Below are 23,455 nucleotides of genomic sequence, written 5' to 3'. Positions count from 1 at the left end.
AATTCTTAGATGACGAATGGTTAGGACGTTATTTTAGATACATATGTTTAGGACGGTAATTAGAATTAGATCACAATCATTAATCAGTTCACTTTCGCATTATTAAAAGAAATAAAAAATAAAGTGACTGCTCTCCCTGTGTTCGACCCGTAGCTACACTGATCCGTACGCTTGCGGTTACATTTTAAATCTCAACAAGTTTTTGGCGCCGTTGTCGGGGAGACAGTTCCATGTTATTTTTCACTTTCTTTTGGTAAATCGGAGTGCTTTATTTGCTTTGCTTTATATTTTTTCTTTTTTTTTTATTGAATTCCTGAGAATAACAACTTGCAATAATAGTTGTATCAGTGGAGGTCACCATGCCTCACAGTATGATAAAGACAGGTTTCGCCCTGTAGCAGTACCTCAGGAATTGACCTGAGCAACCCCGGATCCTTGTCGGTAAACTCCCAAAAAGCAAAAAAAAAAAAATAAAAAATAAATAAATAAAAAAATCAAAAAAATCAAAAAAATCATCAAAAAGTTTTGCTATCCATTCTTTTGTGCTTGTCTTACTTTAGTTGTGGAAAGTTTTTCTGTTGCATGAGTGTTAAGTGGGTACGTAATACTAAGAATCGGTTAGAAAGAAGAGATCCAACAAGTAGTGACCCTATACGTTTGCTCTCTCTAAAACCCTTCAATATGGGAGACCAACAGCAAAACCCTTCACCTAAATCTCTGAAAGATAGGTTCTACCCTGCTAGAACAGCCCAACCTTCCTGTATAGTTCTACCACAAGCCCAGGGCAATAATTTTGAACTCAAATCTCAATACATCACTATGTTGTCCCACTTCCATGGGTTGACCTCTGAGGATGCATACCTATTTCTAAGGGAATTTAAAAAGGTATGTGTTCTAATTAAGATCCAACAGTTTTCTGATGATGCTGTTAAGCTTAGGTTTATCACTTTTGCATTGAAAGACCAAGCTAAGAAGTGGTTGTATGGATTACCCACAAATTCCATAACCTCATGGGAACAGTTCACAGTTGTCTTCCTTAAGAAGTTTTCCCCAACTCACAAGACCAATAAGCTTAGAAGTGATATCCTTCAGTTTAGGCAAAAGCCTAGTGAGTCATTTTCCAAACTTATGGAGAGATTCAAGGATCTACTCCAAGAATGCCCCCACCATGGCCTAGACCTATGGCATTTATGTCAAATAATTTATGAGGGTATTGATTACCCAACTAAACAAATGATAGAATCTATGTGCCCTGAGGGATTCACATCCTTTACAGATGAAGAAAAGGCATGGGAATTCTTACTTGACTTAGCTGACAAAACCCGTGAATGGGAATCAACCCAAGAGAGTGAAAGAACTATAAGAGGAAAAGGATATTTTGTGGATGGGATAGTAGCCAAGGAAGCCCATTTGGATATCCTAATCAAGAGGATTGAGGCTATTGTTCCTAGAGAGTCATAGAAGAATGCCCTAACACCTCTGGGGGCACTTCTAATGATAGTGTTAATGCCTTATACCAGAATAATCCATATAGTAACACATACAATCCAGGATGGAGAAATCACCCAAATTTTTCTTGGAATCAGGGCAACCAAGCAGGACCTTCCAATTTCTATAATCAAGGTCAACCTGGACCCCAAAGGCCTCCCTTTGCACAACAATCTTTTTCTCAAAATACTTTTCCTAGGTCAAATGTAGGACCTCAGGCGAGTTTTCCTAGGGCCCCTCTTCTATCATCTTATCAGCAACCCCCTGGGTTTACCAACACTGGAGAGGCAAGTAGAATAAATGACTTGGAAAAAAATATGGCCCTCCTCATGACAAGCCATCAAAATCTTACGAGAGAACTTACCCAAGTTGTCTCAATTATGCATGAGAGGAAGAAGGGAACTTTACCCAGTCAACCAGAGCCTAACCCTAGGCATCATCAACCTGTTAGTTTACAAGGACCAACTAATGCACCACTGAATATAGTACAAGGTCAGACTCAATAAGGGCCCTCTAACCAATGTAATGTTGTTTATGCCCTTAGGAGTGGTAGAGAGTACCTACAGAGCTTTCCTAAATCTTCCCCATCTATTACTCCTGTTAACTCTTCTTCAGTTGAGGACACAAATGTGCCTCTTGCTCCAGGTTCGTCTGATGAACCTAAAGATTTTTCTGAAACTAAAGATGATTTGGTTGAGGAAACCAAAAATGATTCTTCTGAACAGGGGCAAATCCCTAACAGTCCTTATGTTCATCCTGTCCCATTTCCTAATCGCTTGGTAAACAAAAAGAAGACTGCTTCCATGGACAAAATTTTAGAAGTCTTCAAAAAGGTAGAAATAAACATCCCTCTTTTGGATGCCATATCCCAGATCCCCACCTATGCAAAGGTACTGAAAGGTTTGTGTACTCACAAACGTATCACTAGTGTGCCCAAAAAGGCGTTCTTGGCAGGTAACATTAGTTCCATAATTACTCAGCCTATAGCAGCCAAGTATAAGGATCCAGGGAGCCCTACCATATCTTGTGTCATAGGTAACACCTATATTGAGCATGCTTTACTTGACCTTGGCGCAAGTGTGAATCTTTTACCTTACCATGTGTACAAGCAACTAGGATTGGGAGAATTAAAAGCCACTGGAACTACTCTTCAGTTGGCAGATAGATCTGTTAAGATTCCTAAAGGGATGGTTGAGGATGTCTTACTAAAGGTGGGGGAATTTATTTTCCCTATTGATTTCATTGTGTTAGATACTAAGCCCTTCTCAACCAAGGATGAGATCCCAATAATTCTAGGAAGACCATTCTTGGCTAGCAGTAATGCATTAATCAATTGCCGGAATGATTTCCTAAGATTATCTTTTGGTAACCAAACTGTTGAGTTTAACTTGTTTAGGATTGGCAAGCAACCACATATGGAAGAAGAGATCAATATGCTTGAGGATTTTCTGGATTTTTCCTATGATTTAGTTACCAACTTTGATATTGATTTTGATTCAGAATTCCAACAGTATATGGATGAGTTGGATGATAAGAGTGAAAATTTCTTTTCTGAAGTCTTGAGTCTTCACACACTTGTGGAGCCCTTAGGACCCCTTTCCAATTCCATTCCCAAACCTTCCATAGTTGAGCCCCCTAAGCTAGATCTTAAGGAGTTGCCATCTAATTTGAGATATGCTTTCCTAGGGCCTGACCAGACTCTTCCTGTAATAATTTCTTCAAATTTGACTTCTAGCCAGGAAGAGGAGTTACTTAAAGTGTTAAAAGATAATAAGGAAGCCCTAGGTTGGACCATGGCTGATATCAAGGGTATAAGGCCCTTCCATTGTGCAACATCATATACATCTTATGGAGGATTCCAAACCATCCACGGAACCCCAAAGAAGAGCTAACCCAGTGATGATGGAAGCTATTAAGAAAGAGATCCTAAAGTGCTTGGATCATGGAATAATTTATCCTATTTCTGGCAGCCAATGGGTAAGCCCAGTTCATGTAGTGCCTAAGAAGTCTAGTGTGACTGTAGTTCCTAATGCCAATAATGAGTTGATCCCTACCCGTGTCCAAACAGGATGGCGTGTGTGCATTGATTACAGGAAGTTAAATGCGGCAACCTGGAAGGACCACTTCCCATTGCCATTCATTGACCAGATGTTAGAGAGGTTAGCTGGACATGAATACTATTGTTTTCTTGATGGATATTCCGGCTATAACCAAATCCCAATTGCTTTAGAGGACCAACATAAGACCACTTTTACATGCCCATATGGAACATTTGCTTACAGGCGTATGCCCTTTGGGCTTTGCAATGCCCCTGCTACGTTCCAACGATGCATGATGAGCATTTTTTCTGACATGGTCGAAAAATTCTTAGAAGTATTTATGGATGACTTTTCAATTCATGGGAATTCCTATTCTGAATGTCTTCATCATCTTTCCCTAGTTTTGAAAAGGTGGATATCTAAGAATTTGTGTTTGAATTGAGAGAAATGTCATTTTATGGTTAAATCTGGTATTGTTTTAGGCCATGTAATATCCAAGGAGGGAATTAAGGTAGATAGAGCCAAAGTGGATTTAATTGATAATTTACCACCTCCTCAATCTGTTAAGGATGTTCGGTCTTTTCTAGGGCATGCAGGTTTCTACAGAAGGTTTATTAAGAACTTTAGTCAGTTAGCCCGACCTCTCACCTCATTACTTGTCAAAGATCAGACTTTTGAATTTTCCAAAGAGTGCCTAGAATCCTTCAAGCAACTTAAGAAGGAGTTGACCAATGCACCCATTGTTCAACCACCTGTTTGGACTGAACCTTTTGAACTGATGTGTGATGCTTCAGATTTTGCCATAGGAGCAGTTTTAGGTCAAAGGATTAATAAGTTACCCACTGTCATTTACTATGCTAGTAGGACCTTAAATGATGCACAACTCAATTATACAACCACTGAAAAAGAATTTTTAGCTGTTGTGTTTGCATTAGAAAAGTTTCGGTCTTATTTAGTTGGCTCACATGTGGTGGTGTATACTGATCATTCTGCCCTCAGATACCTAGTTCAGAAGAAGGATGCCAAAGCCCGTCTCATTAGGTGGGTTTTACTTTTGCAGGAGTTTGATTTAGAAATTAGGGATAAGAAAGGAGTTGAAAACCTAGTTGCAGACCATTTATCCCGGCTTCCCAATTCCTTGACTGTTGATTCTCCAGTCAACGAGAACTTTCCAGATGAACAATTATTTGCAATGTCTAGTGAACCATGGTTTGCTGACATTGTCAACTTCTTAGTTTCAGGTGTGACTCCGGATCACTGGTCCACTCAAGATAAGTATAGGTTTCATTTCCAAGTTAAACACTTTTTCTGGGATGATCCTTATTTGTTTAAGATATGTCCGGATCAGATTATCCGACGATGTGTTCCTGATCATGAGCAACATTCTATTCTCTCTTTTTGTCATGATCATGCATGTGGTGGACACTTTGGACCTAAGAAGACTGCCGCAAAGGTTCTCCAATGCGGATTTTATTGGCCCACTCTTTTTAGAGATGCTTTTGATTTTTGCAAGGCTTGCCCTGCCTGCCAGTCTTTTGGCCGTATCAATAAAAGGAACATGATGCCCCTCAACCCTATTTTGGTAGTTGAGATCTTTGATGTATGGGGCATCGATTTTATGGGACCATTCCCTAATTCTTTTGGGAATTTGTACATACTTTTGGCCGTTGATTATGTTTCTAAATGGATAGAGGCCATACCTTGTAAAACTAATGACCACAAAGTGGTGGTCCAGTTTCTCAAAGAGAACATTTTTTCCCGCTTTGGTGCACCACGTGCAATAATTAGTGATAGGGGTACTCATTTTTGTAATCGGCCTTTTGAGGCCTTAATGAAAAAGTATGGGATCACTCATAAGTTATCTACCCCTTATCACCCCCAAACTAGTGGCCAAGTGGAGGTGTCTAATAGGCAGATCAAACAAATCTTGGAGAAAACTGTTAATCCCAACCGTAAGGATTGGTCCCTTAGGCTCATTGATGCCTTGTGGGCCCATCGGACTGCATTCAAGACCGACCTTGGTCAGTCTCCCTACCGTTTGGTGTATGGAAAAGCTTGTCACTTACCAGTTGAGTTGGAGCATAAGGCCTTTTGGGCCATTAAGAAGCTTAACTTTGATTTGTCTGATGCGGGAATTCATCGTAGGCTCCAACTATCTGAGTTGGAGGAACTTAGGAATGAAGCATATGAAAGTTCTAGAATTTACAAGGAAAAGACCAAAGCTTTCCATGATAAACACATTCTGCGTAAATCTTTTGCAATTGGTGATAAGGTCTTATTGTACAACTCTCGATTGCATCTTTTTCCTGGTAAGCTTAGATCCCGATGGGATGGCCCATTTATTGTTCATAATGTATATCCCCATGGGGCTGTGGAGATTTTGAATCCAGGAACAGGGGTAATTTCGAAGGTTAATGGTCAGCGTTTGAAACCGTTCCTCGAGTTTCCTACTACTAGTAGTGAAGAGGTCATGGATCTCCATGAACCTTTTTACACTGATGACTAATTTTTAATCAGGTATGACCCCCTTGCATTGTCTTTGCTTTTAATTTTTTTTTCCATGCATTGAGGACATTGCATGACTTAAGTGTGGGGGAGGGAAACCAGTTTTTGTTTTTTTTTTTCACTTTGTTTTGTTTGTTTTTCTTTTTATTTTTGAGCTTGCTAAGGATGAAGTCCTACTTTGGTTTTTGGCTAATGATCAGATCATTCGGATGCTTGATGTATGAAAATAAAAGTTTTGACGAAGGTACCCATTTTGAACGTATAAAACCCTGTTGAGAAGAAAGAAACAAGCATGTGTCTTGAGATGGGACTTTCTTTTGAAAAATAAGAGACCCCTGTTTTATGGTGATGGACCATATGTAAGTCTGTGGGTTCCTTGTACTTTTGATTTGGAGTTGAGACCTTCTTTTTAATTTGGCATGGGTTGACAAATGCACAATTTTAAATGAAATGAGAAATGTGGTATAAAGAAGAATAAGAGTTGATTCCCTTGGAACTAGACAGGGCATTGCGCCTCAGGAAGCGTGGTGTCTTGATCGAAATTCCTTGGGAGGAAACTTCTGAAGTAACTCTAGCATCACTGCCTTTGTGGACATATGCAAAAAGCGAAGCTACATAGTAACTTGGGTGTCTGGTGTTTGCTCCACCATGTCATTCAGGCCAAAAGTAGTGGAGTAGAATAGAGTTTATTAAGCAGAAAAAAAAAGAGAAAAAAAATGTGCAAATGTCATTATTGCTTGGTAACATGTTTGGTCAAAAACACTCCAACGCCTTAGTCATTGGTTCCCTATTTCTTCACAAGTGGTTTTGCCTTAAGATAAAGATGTTTTGGAAGAGACGAGGTGAGTTCCAAATCAAGAAATATGCTAGTGCCTGGAATTGATAAAGGGTAATAAAAGTTCAAGTGTGGGGGTCCCTTGTAAGAGAAATTATCTTTGCTCCGGATCGGTATGAGCCTTACCTTTAGCCAAAGTTGGGATTTGTTTATTCTGAATTTTGGGTGTATATTCACTGCAAACACCCACGAGACACAACTCGTCCACTAGGGGTGACCTAGGGGTTTAAAGGCTTGTTGCACATGCTAAGTGCAACCGTGATTCCTACGAAAGTGAGTTAGGTTTTTTTTTATCTTTATTCTTTTTCTTTTTGTTTTGCTCGAGGACTAGCAAAGTCTAAGTGTGGGGGAATTCTGATGAGCACATTTATGTGTGAAATCTAGGGTAGTAAAACATGCATTTTACATATTTAGAATGGAGCTACCTTGGGTTTTACTCTCTTTTTGCAGGTTTTATATTTTCAAGGCCTTAAGGACTATCGGGCGCTATATCTTCAATTTTACACGTAAAGAGGTCCTATTTCTTTCCATGGTTGCGAAGAGGACGAAATTCTGAGCAAGATGGACGTGTTCAATTAAAAGTACACATTCGTTTGGTCACCCGTACAAATGATTATTCTTTTTCGGGTCAGAAAAAGAATAATGGATCAGAACTGAACCGAGATGCAGAACCAGCCCGTTTGCAATTGTCCCAGAGGTACAAGGAATACTCCAAATGCCAACAAGGATCGATGGACCACATCTTTAAGTGATTAAAGATTTGTTTTTGGTAACAACAACTACCTAGCTTAGTTGGTGAGCTATGGTGTACAAAATTCTCTTGCTCACCAAGAGGTCTCAAGTTCGAATCTTATGGTTGTTTTTTTTTAGAAGATTTTGTTGAAGATTTCCTGCTTTTCACTCACTTAAAGCACTAAGGGCATGGAGGGGATTTCCACATCAAGTTAGAAGCAAGCAAAATCGTGGAAGGAAGAAGAGAAGAAAAAGAAAAAAAAAGAAAGGAAAGCAAAATCGTGGAAGCAAGAAGAGAAGAAAAAAAAAGGAAAGAGAAAAAAAAGGGGAGAACCAAAAATTGTCCAAATCTTCTCTCTCCTCCACATCATCACCAAAGATTGTCCAAATCACACAAAGGAAGAAAAAAAAATCGTCCCTAGGAGAGAGAAAAAAAAGAAGAAAAATAAATTAGAAAAAAAAAAGGAAAGAAAATAAGCAACAAATTTTAGGAAATTTCTCAAAATTTATTTCTCTCTTCTCTCTCCTCCATCTTAGCACTTTTGGACTCAAAAGATCTCACAATCAATTGTGGGTTTCTCTCTTTTAGGAAAGAGAAAATTGTTACCCTACCTCTCCATTCCCTATAAATACAACTCATGTAAGAGGAGGAGACACAATTCATTCTTCTTCTAGTTTTTTTTAGTTGCTCTCTCTTTCTCTTGCTCTCTCTTTAGTTTTAGTTCTTCTCTATTTTTGCTTTAATCACTTTTGTAATAGTTTTTTTATGTCAATTAATGCAAGCACTCTTTTATTCTTATTCAGCCTTTTTATGTTTATGATTTATGCAATTGAGTTGTAATTTTTTAAGTTATAGTTCTAGGCTTAGATCTAGGTGACAAGATCACGAGCCGTGGAGCAATTTTTTTTCAAGTTCAAGCATTGATTCAAGTAAGTAGGCTCCTTCAGTAGTCTTCTCTCCCCCCTCTCATTCCCTCTTCTGACTACCATTTCTTTCTTAATTTAGGATTTTTATTCAATCATTACATTATTGCTATCCCTTTCCCCCAAGGTTCATGGCTAGTGTATGTGTTGGCTTTGCCCCTCCTAGCCATAAAACCATCAATTTATTACTTTTATTTTAATTGTCTCCCTTTCCCTAAAGCCAAGTAGAGAAACCCTTGTAAGAGTGACTCTCTGGTCAAGTAGGGAAGCTCATATTATGATGCATCCCTCGGGCTAAGTAGAGAAACCTACTTGTGAGTCTCTCTCTAGCTTTATCCCCTTTCTTTTACTTTATTTTTATTTCAGCATTTTTTTCCTTTATTTATTTATTTTTTTTTTAATTGCGTGGGTTGTTTATTTTCAGTTATTTATTTACTTAATTTTAATTGCGTGACTTGCATCTTTAAATTCTTAGATGACGAATGGTTAGGACGTTATTTTAGATACATATGTTTAGGACGGTAATTAGAATTAGATCACAACCATTAATCGGTTCACTTTCGCATTATTAAAAGAAATAAAAAAATAAAGTGGCTGCTCTCCCTGTGTTCGACCCGTAGCTACACTGATCCGTACGCTTGCGGTTACATTTTAAATCTCAAACACTAGGCCTCCGGCGAACGTGGTGATCATCGATGATGACGACGATGACCAGTGAGGGTTTAGCTCGCCCACACCAGCTGTTTATCTATTTTCCCTTTTTGTAGACCTTATTGTATACTTCATTTCTTCTTATTCCTTGTATTTGTACTGTAACTGGACTCATTTATGGAATAATATCTTTTGATAGTGATTTTTTTTCTGTGGTGCATTTATTTGTTGAGTTCTTATGTAGTTTGGTTGTGATGGTTCTTGTTGCTTTTATCTTTGTCGTCTTGAATATGTTGTTTATCAGGTGTTGTGTGTAAAATTTTTGGAAATCCCATTTTACGCCGTTATGCTGCCAAAATTTCTTCAAACTAGTACGCGATAGGTTATATCACCAACTTAATTACCTTTTATCTACACTCACGTATGCCATGAATGCAACATATAATGCAACCATTTTTAATACTTCATTCTTTGGCTTTTACTCTTTAAAGCTTTTACATTAACCCAACCCCATTTTCCTATTATAGAGTCTACGGGATTCTAATGGTATGCTGTGAGTGGAGCAGAGCATCACGCTCTGATACCACCGTTTGTCACACCCCGTTCACACTTAACCGGGCCAGTGACCGGGTTAACACCGGTTAACCCAAACCTGCCAGGATCATCAGATACTGTATTCCACCACAGCATACACACAACTAATATAAGTTCATCAGATCAGCGGAAGACTAACTTTTACCTGTGAATAGTCCCATAATACTTGATACCCGAATTGTGATACAATAATTATATACATGTGGGCCCGAAGACATGATATTTACACAATAAAAGTACAATTCATATATCAAGTATGTAAAGGAAATCATCAAAATAATCCAAGTACATAGCTCGGCTTGGTATCAAAGGCTAGAGCTCAGCTCGGCATCAAGGGTTGAGCCCAGCTCGGCATCACATGGTAGAGCTCAACTCGGCCTCAAAAGTGGAGCTCAGCACGGCCTCAGAACTGCGGTCCCGCAGCACAACTCTCGCACGAGCAGTCAGTGCCGTGCTCTAACTCCTCAGGGGTCCACCAGTCCTCTTCAGGAAACTCGACTGTGGGACCCACCCCATGCTCCTCAGCTGTATGACCTACAAAATCATCTAAAAAAGGGGGGTACCCGTGGGATGAGCTCACTAGCTCAGTAAGTGGTAAGATGGACCACACAGCAGTCCACACATCAAAACACAATCATATGCACTATATGTCATGCTATACATTTTAAATCACATCCACCTAAGCAACATTACTAAGTCTTCGGTTTTAGTGCTACTACAGCCACAGTGCGCGTATACTCCGGGTACGAGCCGCGAACTCCATCCCGCGATACGCCCATAGGGCTGTCGGAGAAGGCCCACCGTAAGTACTCGAAAAAGTAAAGACAATGCCGTCCACTGGCTCTCAACAAAAAAGTAAATGACTGAAATTAAAGGTGCTGACTCCAGCAATTTAAAAGCAGTACGATTGGCCCTCTTGAATATACCACCGGGGTTGCCGACTGTCCTATTGACCCGCCGGGCATTATGTCTAACCGCCACAGTGACCCGACAACCGCGACCACTGCTTCCCCCCAAATGATAACCTAACACCTCAACCCCTGTTGAGAAGGGTCGTAGCACGGGATGGTGAAAATCCTAATACCTCATGCTCCTATATGACAATAGTACGATTGCATAGTGCCACCGCGTCCCATACCACGGGCCACCAATGCACTCGTTTCCAAGCCGACTACGGCATCTAGTCTATCAATGCATCATGCACAATGATGTCTACATTCAACATATAAACATCCCATTCAATTGGCATTTGGAAAGTAAACATAGCACACATGCATAACAATGTGAGGAATGACTAATCTACATAGCATATTCATGATGGTATGACTACACTAGATATAATTAAATGAATGCCAAACAATGCCTTGAAACAAGGCCAAACGTCCTCTCCCCACTTACCTGTAGTGTGCAAGGATTCCCGTTCGGTACGGGTGAGATCCAGTGCGAATCGGGTAGGATTTGGTGAACCTAACATAATTGAGCGGGGTTAGTACTTCACCATTTGGAATCAAAATTAACGAGATTCGATGATAAAATCATGTTTAGAAGGTTAAAAGAAGGTCGTACGTCTGATTTGGGTCCAATCGGACGCAAGAATCACCTTCGGGGTCACACAGGTGGGTCAGACAGGTGGGCTGTCTGGCCCACCGGTCCTACCCACCGGTAGGGCCCGCCGGTCTGGCCAGGGACCCCTGCTAGGACCGGCGGGTAGGGTGGCCTGCCGGTTGTGCCCGAAGGCCCCTGCCCTCTCAGGTGGGTGCTCACAGGCGGGTAGGGGCCCACCGGTCTTGGCGGGAAAATTGTTGTTTCTTCCCAACTTCCTCCATTCTTTGGGGATTCAAATGGGGGCTTTTCTCAACCCATTCTTCACACTTTCAAGTCTTATAGGATGGCTCTAACCTAGATCTAGGTTAGATTCAAGGGATGGGAAACCATTTTACCTTCTTTGCTCAAGAACAACTTCAAACCCTCCAAATCACTTCAAACCCACAATGCTTCTTCCACCTTGTCAATACCTCTTCAAATCCTTCAAGATCAACACATAAATCATCCATTAAACCTTAGATTCATCATTTCAAAGGGGATTTACAAGATCTCAAGAAACCCTACTCGAATCAAGGGTTTAAGCTTGGGTATGGTGAATGTTTAAGGAACCCGACTTTGCTTACCTCCAAATGTAGATCTAGAGTTGAAGATCACTCTTCCGGCGCCGAAATGGGAAGATCAAGCTTCGGCACCGCTGAAATCTTTCTCTTCTTCCTCTTCCTCTTCCTCTTCCTCTTCCTTCTCTTCCCTTCTTCTTCCCTTTCTTTTCTCTCTCCTCTTTACTATCCTCACCAACGTACGGGTGTCATAAATGAAAAGAAAAGAAAATCATAAATGCTATATATATAATTCCTAAAGTGAATAGTGCACATGGATGGGTCACTCAGGTGGGTGGGTGCACCCACCTATCCGCCCACCTGAGGGCCAAAGGTTGGGATTTTGATAGAGTTCCGGCCTCGGCGCAAACCCCACCCCTGGCATATGATGTAGTATACGTATATACCTTAATATACGGCTACAATACCTGCTTTATCCGTACATAGCCTTATGGTAGGTGCATGTACACGGCTTGGGCACTCCCGTCTTTTCTGGCACTGGCTTGGACTTGTCGGGTCAGCTGGTGTTTAAGGTCACCCTTGCCATCATAGTCCATAAGGAGCCCGCTCTAACCCTTTCCGGTTCGATTCCTACATGTTAAACCGGGTCAACCACGTAATCGGACCGGGCTTAAGAAGTAGGGTATTACAGGGACACTCTTGGAGAAAGTCTTGCAACCTTTCCATGAGTCTAGAAAATGACTCTTGAGGTTTTTGTTGGAACTGCATGATCTCGCTCTTAAGTTTGTTTGTTTTATGCAAGGGAAAAAATTTTCTTAAGAACGCTACCGTAAACTGATCCCATGTGGTAATGGAATTAGTTGGCAGCCCATCATCTTTTTGCTCCATCCTTGAGCGAAAAGGTAATGCATATAAGTTTAACAGCATCATCACTGAGCTATTGTATCTTAATGAGGACACAAACCTCCTCAAATTCTCTCAGAAACAAATAAGCATCTTCGGAGGATAGCCCATGGAAGTGGGGTAACATAGTGATGAATTGAGTTTTAAGCTCGTAATTGTTCCCTGTGGCCACTGGCAATCTAATGTAAGAATATTGGGCTGCCCTGGCTGGGTAGAATCTATCCTTTAAAGTAGGCTTAAGTTGTCTGTCATTCTTAATATAGGTACTCTTACTAAAACGATTGGTCGAATCACGGGTCCACACACTCATGCAACAGAAAACTATCTACAACTAGTGTAAGATAAACACAAAAGAATGGAAAGAAAAACTCTTTTTTTTCTTTTTTCATTTTATTATTATTTTCTTTTCTTTTTTTGGCTTTTTAGGAGCTTACCGACAGGGATCCAGGGTTGCTCAGGTCAATTCCTGAGGTATTACTACAGGGCAAAACATGTATTTATCATACTGTGAGGCATGGCGACCTCCACTGATACAACTATTATTGCAAGTTGATCTTCTTAGGAATTCAATAAAAGAAAAGAAAAAACAAAACAAAACAAATAAAGCACTCTGATTTACCAAAAGAAAGCAAAAAATAACATGGAACTATCTCCTCGGCAACGGGCCGAAAACTTGTTTGAGATTTTAAATGTAACCGTAAGCTTACATATCAGTATAGCTACAGGTCGAACACAGTGAGAGCAACCACTTTATTTTTTTTTTATTTAATAATGCGAAAGTGAACTGATTAATGGTTGTGCTCTAATTCTAATTACCGTCATAAACATATGTATCTAAAATAACGTCCTAACCATTCGTCATCTAAGAATTTAAAGACGCAAGCCACACAATTAAAATTAAATAAATAAATAACTGAAAATAAACAACCCACGTAATTAAAAAAAATAATAAAGGAAAAAAAATGCGAAAATAAGAATAAAGTAAAAGAAAGGGGATAAAGCTAGAGAGAGACTCACAAGTAGGTTTCTCTACTTAGTCCGAGGGATGTATCATATTATCATAATATGAGCTTCCTTACTTGATCAGAGAGTCACTCTTACAAGGGTTACTCTACTTAGCTTTAGGGAAAGGGAGACAATTAAAATAAAAGTAATAAATTGATGGTTTTATGGCTAAGAGGGGTAAAGCCAACACATACACTAGCCATGAACATTGGGGAAAAGGGATAGCAATAATGTAACGACTGAAATTAAAATCCTAAATTAAGAAAGAAAGGGCAGTCAGAAGAGGGAATGAGAGGAGGAGAGAAGATTACTGAAGGAGCCTACTTACTTGAATCAATGCTTGAACTTGAAAGCTTGGGTGATTTGAGATACTACCAGTACTAAAAACCAGATCTAGAATAAACCAAATCTGAAATTTCTAGTACTAGAGAAAACAAATCTTAAAAAAAAAAAAAAAAAAAAAAAAAAAGGCTCGTGATCTTGTCACCTAGATCTAAGCCTAGAACTATAACTTCAAGATATTACAACTCAATTGCATAAATCATAAACATAAAAGGCTGAATAAGAATAAAAGAGTGCTTGCATTACTTGACATAAAAAACTATTACAAAAGTGATTAAAGCAAAAATAAAGAAGAACTAAAATTAAAGAGAGTGAGAGAGGGAGAGAGAGAAGAAAACTAAGCATAAACTAGAAAATAAACTAAGGAGAATAATAATAAATAGGAGGGGGAGGAAGGGGTTTTTATAGGGCTTTTGTCTTGCCTCCTTCCTTCTACAAGTCTCCTTTAAGAAAAGAAAGAAAATTAAATAAAATTAAATCTTGGTAAAAATCCTCATTCTCTGAGATATTGTGTGAGGAAAGAGAGAATATGTTTCCAAAATTAACAAATTCTATTCCTTCCTTGCAATATTAACTAATAGCTTACAATCTTGATCAAATCATAAAGGAATCTCTGCATAGCATCTTCAAGATCTTGTGAGGTGGTAAGGAGAGAAAATATCTTCAAGATTTTGTAGGAGAGAGTATGGGTACCAATGAGTGGGTCCCACCTTTGGACTGGTTCTTGATTCACTTTAAGCACTTTCTCTTGTAGACATGAAAAAAAAAAAAAAAAAAAAAAAAAAAAAGTAGTATTATCAAAAGTGGGGCAAAATGTACACTTATATCCCTAAGATTTCACACATTATTGTGCTCATCAACTGCTTTGGAACTCTTGATGATATTTCCCTAGCCCCATGCCTGGAAAGTATTGCATATTCTTCATCACCTGATTCACTGGCGGGCTCCAGATGGCTTCATAGTTAGCTGGGATTTTCTCCTTTGCTCACTGCCAAAGTAGGCTGCTTTGGAACTCCTTGATGTTATTTTCCTAGCCCCATACCTGGAAAGTACTGCATATTCTTCATCATCTGATTCATTGGCGGACTCCAGATGCTTAATAGTTAGTTATGATTTTCTCCTTTAGAGCTTCTTAGGCAATGGCTGCTTAAGTGGTGTTTAATTCAAAACCACTCAATTGCACCTCCTGGTCTTGTTCTTCCCCATTTTCAATGTTGGCCAAAGTGTCAACCACTTCAGGATCTCCGGCCACTAAGACCACCTTCCCCTCATGAATGAACTTCATTTTTTTATGGAGACTAGAGGACATCGCCTTCGCAGGATGCAACCAAGGCCTCCCCAAGAGCATGTTAAAAGTTGTCGGTATATCAATGACGTGAAAATCAACATCAAACTTCACCGGGCCAATCTTTACAACAAGGGTAATGATACCGAGGATCTTCCTCTTAGTATTATCATATGCCCTTATGGTTTAGGTGATTGGCCTCATTTCTTCCAATTTGATGTCGATATTCTTTGCTGATCTCAGTGGTAGCACATTCAAAGCGGACCCATTGTCAACAAGAACCTGGGGAACCACTTTGTCAAGGCATTCAATTGTAATGTGGAGAGCTCGATTGTGCTGGGTTTCCTTAGGAAGCTCAGAATCCAAGAACATCCGGGACTGCACCACATATGTTGCCCCTACTATATATGCGAGGTGTGTCAGATTTATCTCGATCAGCACTTGCACATTAGCGAGAGACCTCAAGACTGCTTCAGGGTGTGAAGGGAATGCCATCAACAATCCCCAAATGGAGATATTTGCCTGGGACTTCTTGACTCGAGCCAAGATTGGGTTCTCTGGCTCTTTCTTCATGCTGCTAGTTCTGGCCTCATTAGCCCTTGGTTGTTCTACTACTAGAGTCTTGCCCTTGTAGTCTTTCCCACTTCTAGTTTCCATCACGTTGATTGGTTTTTTCATAATAATCTTCATGGGATAACGATCTTTATCATCACTATTGGTTAGGGTGATTATCTCCACCATAGAATCATTTTCTTCTTCTGATTCTCCTTCCCTTCTTGGGGTGGGAAGTCGAGGACCTCCACAAATATCCATAGCCCTGGCTCGTATATTCTTAACTACATTGGAAAGCTGTTGGAATGCAGCGTCTACCGCCTCTACGATTGTGTCATCTGGTCCTATTTCCTCCAGATCATCTAATTGCTCCTGGTAGTAAAAATCACTGACAGTTACTTCCCCCAACATTTTGTCAATTTCTTTTATCCTTTCCTTCATCTTTAATGCAGTGGAGTATACTTCACACAGCTTTTGTTCCGGCTCGACTAGGGAATTTGGTTCATCCAAATAAACTTGCATCGGCTCTCTAGATCTTTCATCACTTTCTGAATCTAATGCAGAGTCATCTCCTCCCATGTAAGGGAAGGGTAAATGCCACCTGTTGGATCAACTATCAGATCATCGCCACCACTAGCATAGACTGAGAAACATGTCGGATGTTCTGATGAGTAATATTCTGACTCATCATCATAATCATTATACCAAGGCCCTTGGCAGTCATCCCAGTCTGGATACCCATCATCCTCATGAGAATCAGTCATCTCCATCCTTCTCATCTTTATTTTCATCCTCATCGTCATCATCATCATCCTCTGTGTCACTTCCTATGTAGATTAAGAAAGTGTATTCCTTGATCTGTTTCCCTATGGCCAATGTGGTTACTGCTCTGAGAAGATCAGCTATAATCTTTTTAATTACTTATGGATTGTCTTCTGAAGCTATAGCAGACTGAATTAGAGAAGTGGGATTACTCTCCTGGTCTTCCCCTAATGCATTTACTGACCCCGTTAATGAAGTCATCTTTGGGAAATCTAATAGTGTAAGCATATCCTTCCAATCGTACTCGTCTGTCCATCCTTCTTTTGGGTTATATACCAAATCCTGAGAATGGGATTGGTATGAGGGTGATGAGGGATATGAATTGGGATGGTATGAAGATGATATAACGTGAGAGGTAGGATATGAAGACTGGGGGTGATAGGATGAAGAGGTTCCTCCACTTTGATGGTGGGAGAAAGGTTGATGATATGACGAAGGCTGATAATATGGTGGAGGTTGATAATACGGTGGGGGTGGAAAATATGGTGGGGGTTGGTAATGTGGTGCGGTGGACCGTTCTGTGGATGAGGAAGGATGAACGGCAGGCGTATGATGTTCTGATTCTTCTTCTGATAATTCTCTTCTTCTGGGGGTCCTTATGACTACGTCCCTTTAACTTATGACTCTCCTGTAAGCACGGGCATTCATATGATTCTTCCGAGCTCCAGGTACAATTAGTTGAGTGGGGTCACTCTATAGTTTCTTAATCCAGATTGTTCACATGATTAGGGAGTGGATTAGTGATGACATTGGGAGGCTGTTTGACCTTGACCTCAATGGTTCTATTGTCTACCAAGTCCTGAATTGCATGCTGTAAACCTAAACATCTTTCAGCATTGTGCCCCTTTTAAGTGTGGTAGGCACAATACTCATGATCCTTATACCAAGCTGGAGGAGGGTTGCTGATCACTCTTGGAGCCACTGTCCCTAGCAATCCTTGCTTCTTTAACTTTGCATATGCGACTATTATGGGCATTCCCAAATCAGAAAACTGGCTTCTTAGGTGAGGGGCCCTTTGGGTGGGTGCATTTGCTTGTATTATGAAGGGCTGTGAAGAAGTGGCTGGTGAGACTGACTACTGAACTGCACTCACCACATTAGTTTCCGGGCCCCTTCCCCATCCGACTCGAGTGTTCTTACTTACATCTTGGGAGGATCCTTGATATTAGGCCTCTCTCAATATTTTGTTCTCCACATGCGTTTTGGTGGCTATTAAGGCATCAAAAGTTTGCAAATGCTGATAGCAAAGAACATCATAATAGGGTTTTGTAAGGTTTTCTATCAACATCTCTACCTACTCTGCTTCTGTAGGCCTATCTGCCATCTTGGTGGCCTTATCTCTGAATCTTATCAAGAAGGCGGTGAATCCTTCTTTAGCTTGCTGCCTCAATGTCTTAAGCGCTCGACGTTTCACATCCACCTCAGTATTGTAGGAGTACTACTTGGTGAAGGCTTTCACTACCATTGCCCAGTTCTGAGTTTGTGATGACTCCAACTGTGTGAGCCACCTCAATGCTAGTCTTAATAGGGTTAACATAAAGGCTTGCCCCATCTGGTTATCTACTTATTGCCACGACTTGGCGATTCTGAGGAAGACTTTGAGATGAGCCTTGGGGTCTCTTGACCCATCAAACCTATCAGTCTGCCACTTGAATTTTTCGAGAATTCTTGCTCCAGAGAAGAAACTTATTTCTTAAGAATCCACTGCTTGACCTTCTGAGCCATTTCCCTCTCGAATCATGTTCTCCAACTTCTCTAACTGCTTTCTAAGTTTCCTTTCTTTCTCTGTCTCCAGAGGCTCAAAGCGGACGTGTGCTGCAAATTCCTCTTCTACATCTTCAGCCACTACCCTAGGAGGAGGGACCCTAGAATAGGCCCCTCGTTGACCATTCAGACAGGTAGGTGAAGATCCTCTCTGACCAGTTGGTCAGACATGCTCTGGTTCTCATGAGTCAACTCGGGAAGAATTCCCATGATGACCTATAGCTCCATTCTATTCCACATCTCCCGTAGTCGATGCCGGCTCATTCCTAGGATTAGCTCTAGGAGGGTTCTGAAGTGTATGCAATATCTGAGCTATCCCTCTCTTGACTTCAGCCATTTCTGTCAGCAAGGTCTCCACGGGACGGACCCAAGCTTGTTCGGGTGTTTCCATGTTGGGTGGATCCATACTTACGGGGCTATAATCACCTAGTAGTAGACAATATCAAAGAGATGATGGAGGTGATTCTGGACATAGGCAAGTCAATCGACTACCCTGATGAGTCCAAGGGGACCATGGAGAATACTTGAGGTGTGAAATTGTGCCCGAACCAAAAGTGGTTTATTTTAGGATTCTTGAATTCCCAACCCCTTGTTCATATATTCACTAAATTAATAAACATTAATTCATCCAAGGTCTGTCCGCTAAATGGTAGGGGTGGATAGGGTTTGATGCCCTTGGTCCACCCAATGTCATAAGTGGGAAGTTCATACAAATGGCTTGTTGAGAATATTCCCATAAGACATTCCATGTAATAAGGCCATACTTTCTTTGCTCTTTTCCCACTAGGTGTCCTTCCTCCTGATTTTTCACGGGACTTCTCGGGACTTGACATGACTGCGCTGGGATTGCCCCTGAGTCACGTATCTGGACATTCTTCCTAAGGAGGAGGGACACTTTTTATTCGAAACCCACTTAGGAAAGCAATTCTTTACGTTGGGAATATAATATAGGAACATTCCTTTTCAAGACTGCAAACCAGTCGTACAGTTAGCTTGTGGCGCTCCTTGCTTCTTCATCTATTTTCTACATGATGCGAGGATGCGGTGGATGCAATAGGACCAACAAGGCTTCCTTGACAGAATCTATATACGCTAGGTACGTGATCCTTTTGATATACCCATAGGTACAAGATCAATGGGGTGACTTCCTTGCTCATTACTCGTGACTCCACACGAGTTTAAGCAATTGGTCACAGGGTGGTGGAACTGTGAGTGATTGTGTGTAAAAGTGTAATGTAGGGTAACCATCATTCGATCTCAGAATGCCGCAAAGTGCTTGGAACTCCCCGAGGGTGCTAGTACAAATACGGACATCCTCGTCGTTTGATGACTCATCCAATCTCAAAATGTTATAAAGTGCACGGACCTCCCCGAGGGTGCTAACACAAATACAACCTCGCATCTGAGCATTATCCATCTACACAGTCCGATTTTGGCAAAAAAAATGTGATTTTCCAGGGATGATTATGGGCGATCCGACGGTCCGATTTTGGCATACCATATATTGTCAGAATTGTATTTATAAGCACTATCCATCTGTACGGTCATCTTGACCAGATTCCTTCATATATAAAAATCCAAAATTGGACCCCCTTCTTTCAAGCGCAAGGGTTTTTAGGGTTTCAGGCCCAGAAGTGTTTCCATCAGCATCTTTGTTGGTCGGAAGCCGAAAGTCACGTCCAAGATCCATATTTCATCCTAGCCAGGGGAGGGTGATAAAATTGGGTATCTACACTTTCAAATTAATAGGAAGTCGCAGACTCCAGGTGAGCCTTATCTTCTTCTTCCATTCTCTCTTCAGGAGAACTCGAGGACTTGGTGCCTCCTTTGATTGGATCAATATTGTAGAATCAATAGAGGAAGACCCAATCTTAATCAGTGTAATTTCTGCTATCCCATTGATGCAACTATCTTGATCATTTTCATTGACCAGTATTTTCTATTGTTCCACTTCGTGAGTCACCCAGTCGAACTCATCTTGGAAAAATACTTCAAATCTTGGTTACATTTTTGCAGCGGTTTCATCAAACCATGGCTCCACATTTCCATAAAACGGGAAATCCTCTCCTTCTTTTATAAAATACTCATTGAGAGTAGGGTAGTAAGAGATAGAGATATTCCTAGTCATCCTCAGCACTTTCTGCCCTTTGGTGGTCGGAGGAGTGTACCCGAGACCATTCTTGCCTTTGTTCACTGCCAAACTTGGCTGCTTTGGAACTCCTTGATGATATTTCCCCAGTTCCATGCTAAGAAAATACTTCATATTCTTCATCATCTGATTCACTGGCGGATTCTAGATGGCTTCATAGTTAGCTGGGACTTCCTCCTTTGGCCCTTCTTTGGCAATGGCTGCACAAGTTGTATCTAATTCAAAACCACTAAGTTGGACCTCTTGGTCTTATTCTTCTCCATTTTCAATGTCGGCTAAAGTGTTAACCACTTCGGGATCTCCGGCTACTGTGACCACTTTTCCCTCAGGAATGAACTTCATTTTTTTATGGAGACTAGGGGACACCAACTTTGTAGGATGCAACCAAGACAATCCCAAAAGCATGTTAAAGGTTGTTGGTATATCAATGACTTGGAAATCAATATCAAACTTCATGGCAAAGGTAATGATGCCAAGAATCTTCCTCTTGGTATTGTCATATGCCCTTATGGTTTAGGTGGTCGGCCTCATTTCTTCCAGGTTGATGCCAATACTCTTTGCTGACCTCAATGGTGGCACATTCAAAGTGAACCCGTTGTCAACAAGAACCTGGGGAACCACTTTGTCATGGCATTCTACTGTAATATGGAGAGCTCGATTGTGCTGGGCTCCTTTGGGAAGCTCTGATTCTAAAAACATTAAGGTTTGTACCGCATATGTTGCCCCTACTATATATGCCAGATTTATCTCGATCAACACTTACACATTAGTGAGAGATTTAAAGACTGCTTCACGGTGTGTGGGGGATGCCATCAATAATCCCCAAATTGAGATGTTTGCTTGGGAATTCTTGAGTTGAGCCAAGACTGGGTTCTCCAGTTCTTCTTTCAAGCTGCTAGTTATGGCCTCATTAGCCCTTGGCTATTCTACTGCTAGAGCCTTGCCCTTGTAGTCTTTCCCACTTCTAGTTTCCATCATGTCGACAAGTTTCTTTACAATAATTTCCATGGGATAGTAGTCTTCATCATCACTGTTTGTTAGGATGATTATCCCCATCATAGAATCTTCTTCTTCTTCTTATTCTTCTTCCCTACTCGGGGTGGGAAGTCGAGGTCCTCCACAAATATCCACAGCCCTGGCTAGTAGCTTCTTAACTGCACTGGAAAGCTATTGGAATGCAGCATCCACCACCTCTGTGAAAGTGTCATCTGGCTCTATTTCTTCCAGATCATCCAACTGCTTATTGTAGTAATGATCACTGATAGTTATTTCACCCAAGATGTTGTCAATTTCTTCCACCCTCTCTTGCATTCTCAATGTGTTGGCATCCAAACGCTCATAGTATTCAGAGCGTATAGACCGAAAGATTTCCATAGCATTGGCCTTGATACCGATGGCTTGAAGTTAGACCAGTCCTAACTCATCATCCTCTATGTCACTCCCTATGTGGATTAGGGAGATATGTTCCTTAACATGTTCCCCTATGGCCAATGCAGTTACTGCTCTGAGAAGATCAATTGAACCTCTTCAGTTACCTCTGGATCGTCCTCTGAAGATATAACGGGCTGAATTAGAGAAGTGGGATCACCTTCTGAATTAGAGAAGTGGGATCACCTTCTTGGTCTTCCCCTAATGCATTCACTGACCCTATTGATGAGGTCATTTTAGGGGAATCCAGTAGTGCAAATATATCCTTCCAATCGTACCCATCTGTCCATCCTTCCTTTGGGTTATACACCGAACCTTGAGAATGCGATTGGTATGAGGGTGATGAGGGATATGAAGCGGGATGGTATGAAGAAAAAGTGATATGAGAGGTAGGATGTGAAGATTGGGGGTGATAGGATGAAGAGGTTCCTCCACTTTGATGGTGGGGGAAAGGTTGATGATATGGCGGAGGCTAATCAAAATGAGGAGAGAGAGTAGTAAAAGTGATTACACTTACCTCCGGCAACTAGGCAGCATGCGGCACCAAGGTAAGTCCTTTCCCCCTATTCTTCCTCTTCTTCTTATTCTTCTTCTTTTTCTTCTCCCTTCATCTCATCTCTTACGTTTTGTGAAATTGAGAAATGAGGAAATGAATTCCTCTTTTCCCACTTATTAATCCGACTTTTGAAGCACGAGGACCCGACGACTTAGGTCCGGAAAGTGCTCGTCATGAGGAAGGTGTGGAAGATGATTTGGGATCATCCGAGGCTATCTACAATGCGAGTGGTGAGACCCACGGGCATCGAAACCCAGACAGAAACCTGTTTTGTCACCATAAATAGTCACTGGATTCAGGCCCAGGCTGTTTCCGGTGGCTTATTTACATTGGTCTTGTTGTCTTGACTACTTGTCCTCTAATTGGTCTCGCACGAGTAGTCACCCTCGGCCGTGCTCATGGTCTTTCGATAATTTTTTATGCGTGCTGGGATTTAGGTGTACAAGAAAAAAGGTTGGAGAGTTTGAGTCAATTAATCAAGCCAAAAAAAAAGTAGTACTAAAATAAAAAAACTAGCAGACTCCCCTCTAAGTAACTGGGCCTCTGTGTCAAAAACGTAGAGTTTCACGTAAAAAGGTTGGACAGTTTATATCAACTAATCTTGTCGGAAAAAAAGTAGTAATAAAATAAAAACTAGTAGACTCCCTTCTGAGTAACTAGGCCTCTACGTCCCAAACGTGGAGTTTTGCGTAAAAATTTTGGACAGTTTGTGTCAACTAATTAAGCCATAAATAAAGTAGTAATAAAATAAAAAACTAGCAAACTCATTTCTGAGTAAC

The 23,455-nt window shown here is 40.8% G+C and overlaps 1 non-coding gene across 1 annotated transcript; it reads right to left on the bottom strand.

Annotated features, from left to right (window-relative positions):
• Positions 1 to 1,068: 1,068 nt before the first annotated feature.
• On the bottom strand, positions 1,069 to 1,175 carry LOC122086584. Its single transcript, XR_006142478.1, has one exon. It is a non-coding gene; the product is annotated as a small nucleolar RNA R71 (small nucleolar RNA).
• Between the last annotated feature and the right edge of the window lie 22,280 nt (positions 1,176 to 23,455).

This window comes from Macadamia integrifolia, chromosome 1 (genome assembly GCF_013358625.1).
Source record: "Macadamia integrifolia cultivar HAES 741 chromosome 1, SCU_Mint_v3, whole genome shotgun sequence".
NCBI classification, from domain to species: Eukaryota; Viridiplantae; Streptophyta; class Magnoliopsida; order Proteales; family Proteaceae; genus Macadamia; species Macadamia integrifolia.
This window is presented reverse-complemented; position numbering and strand designations above follow the sequence as displayed.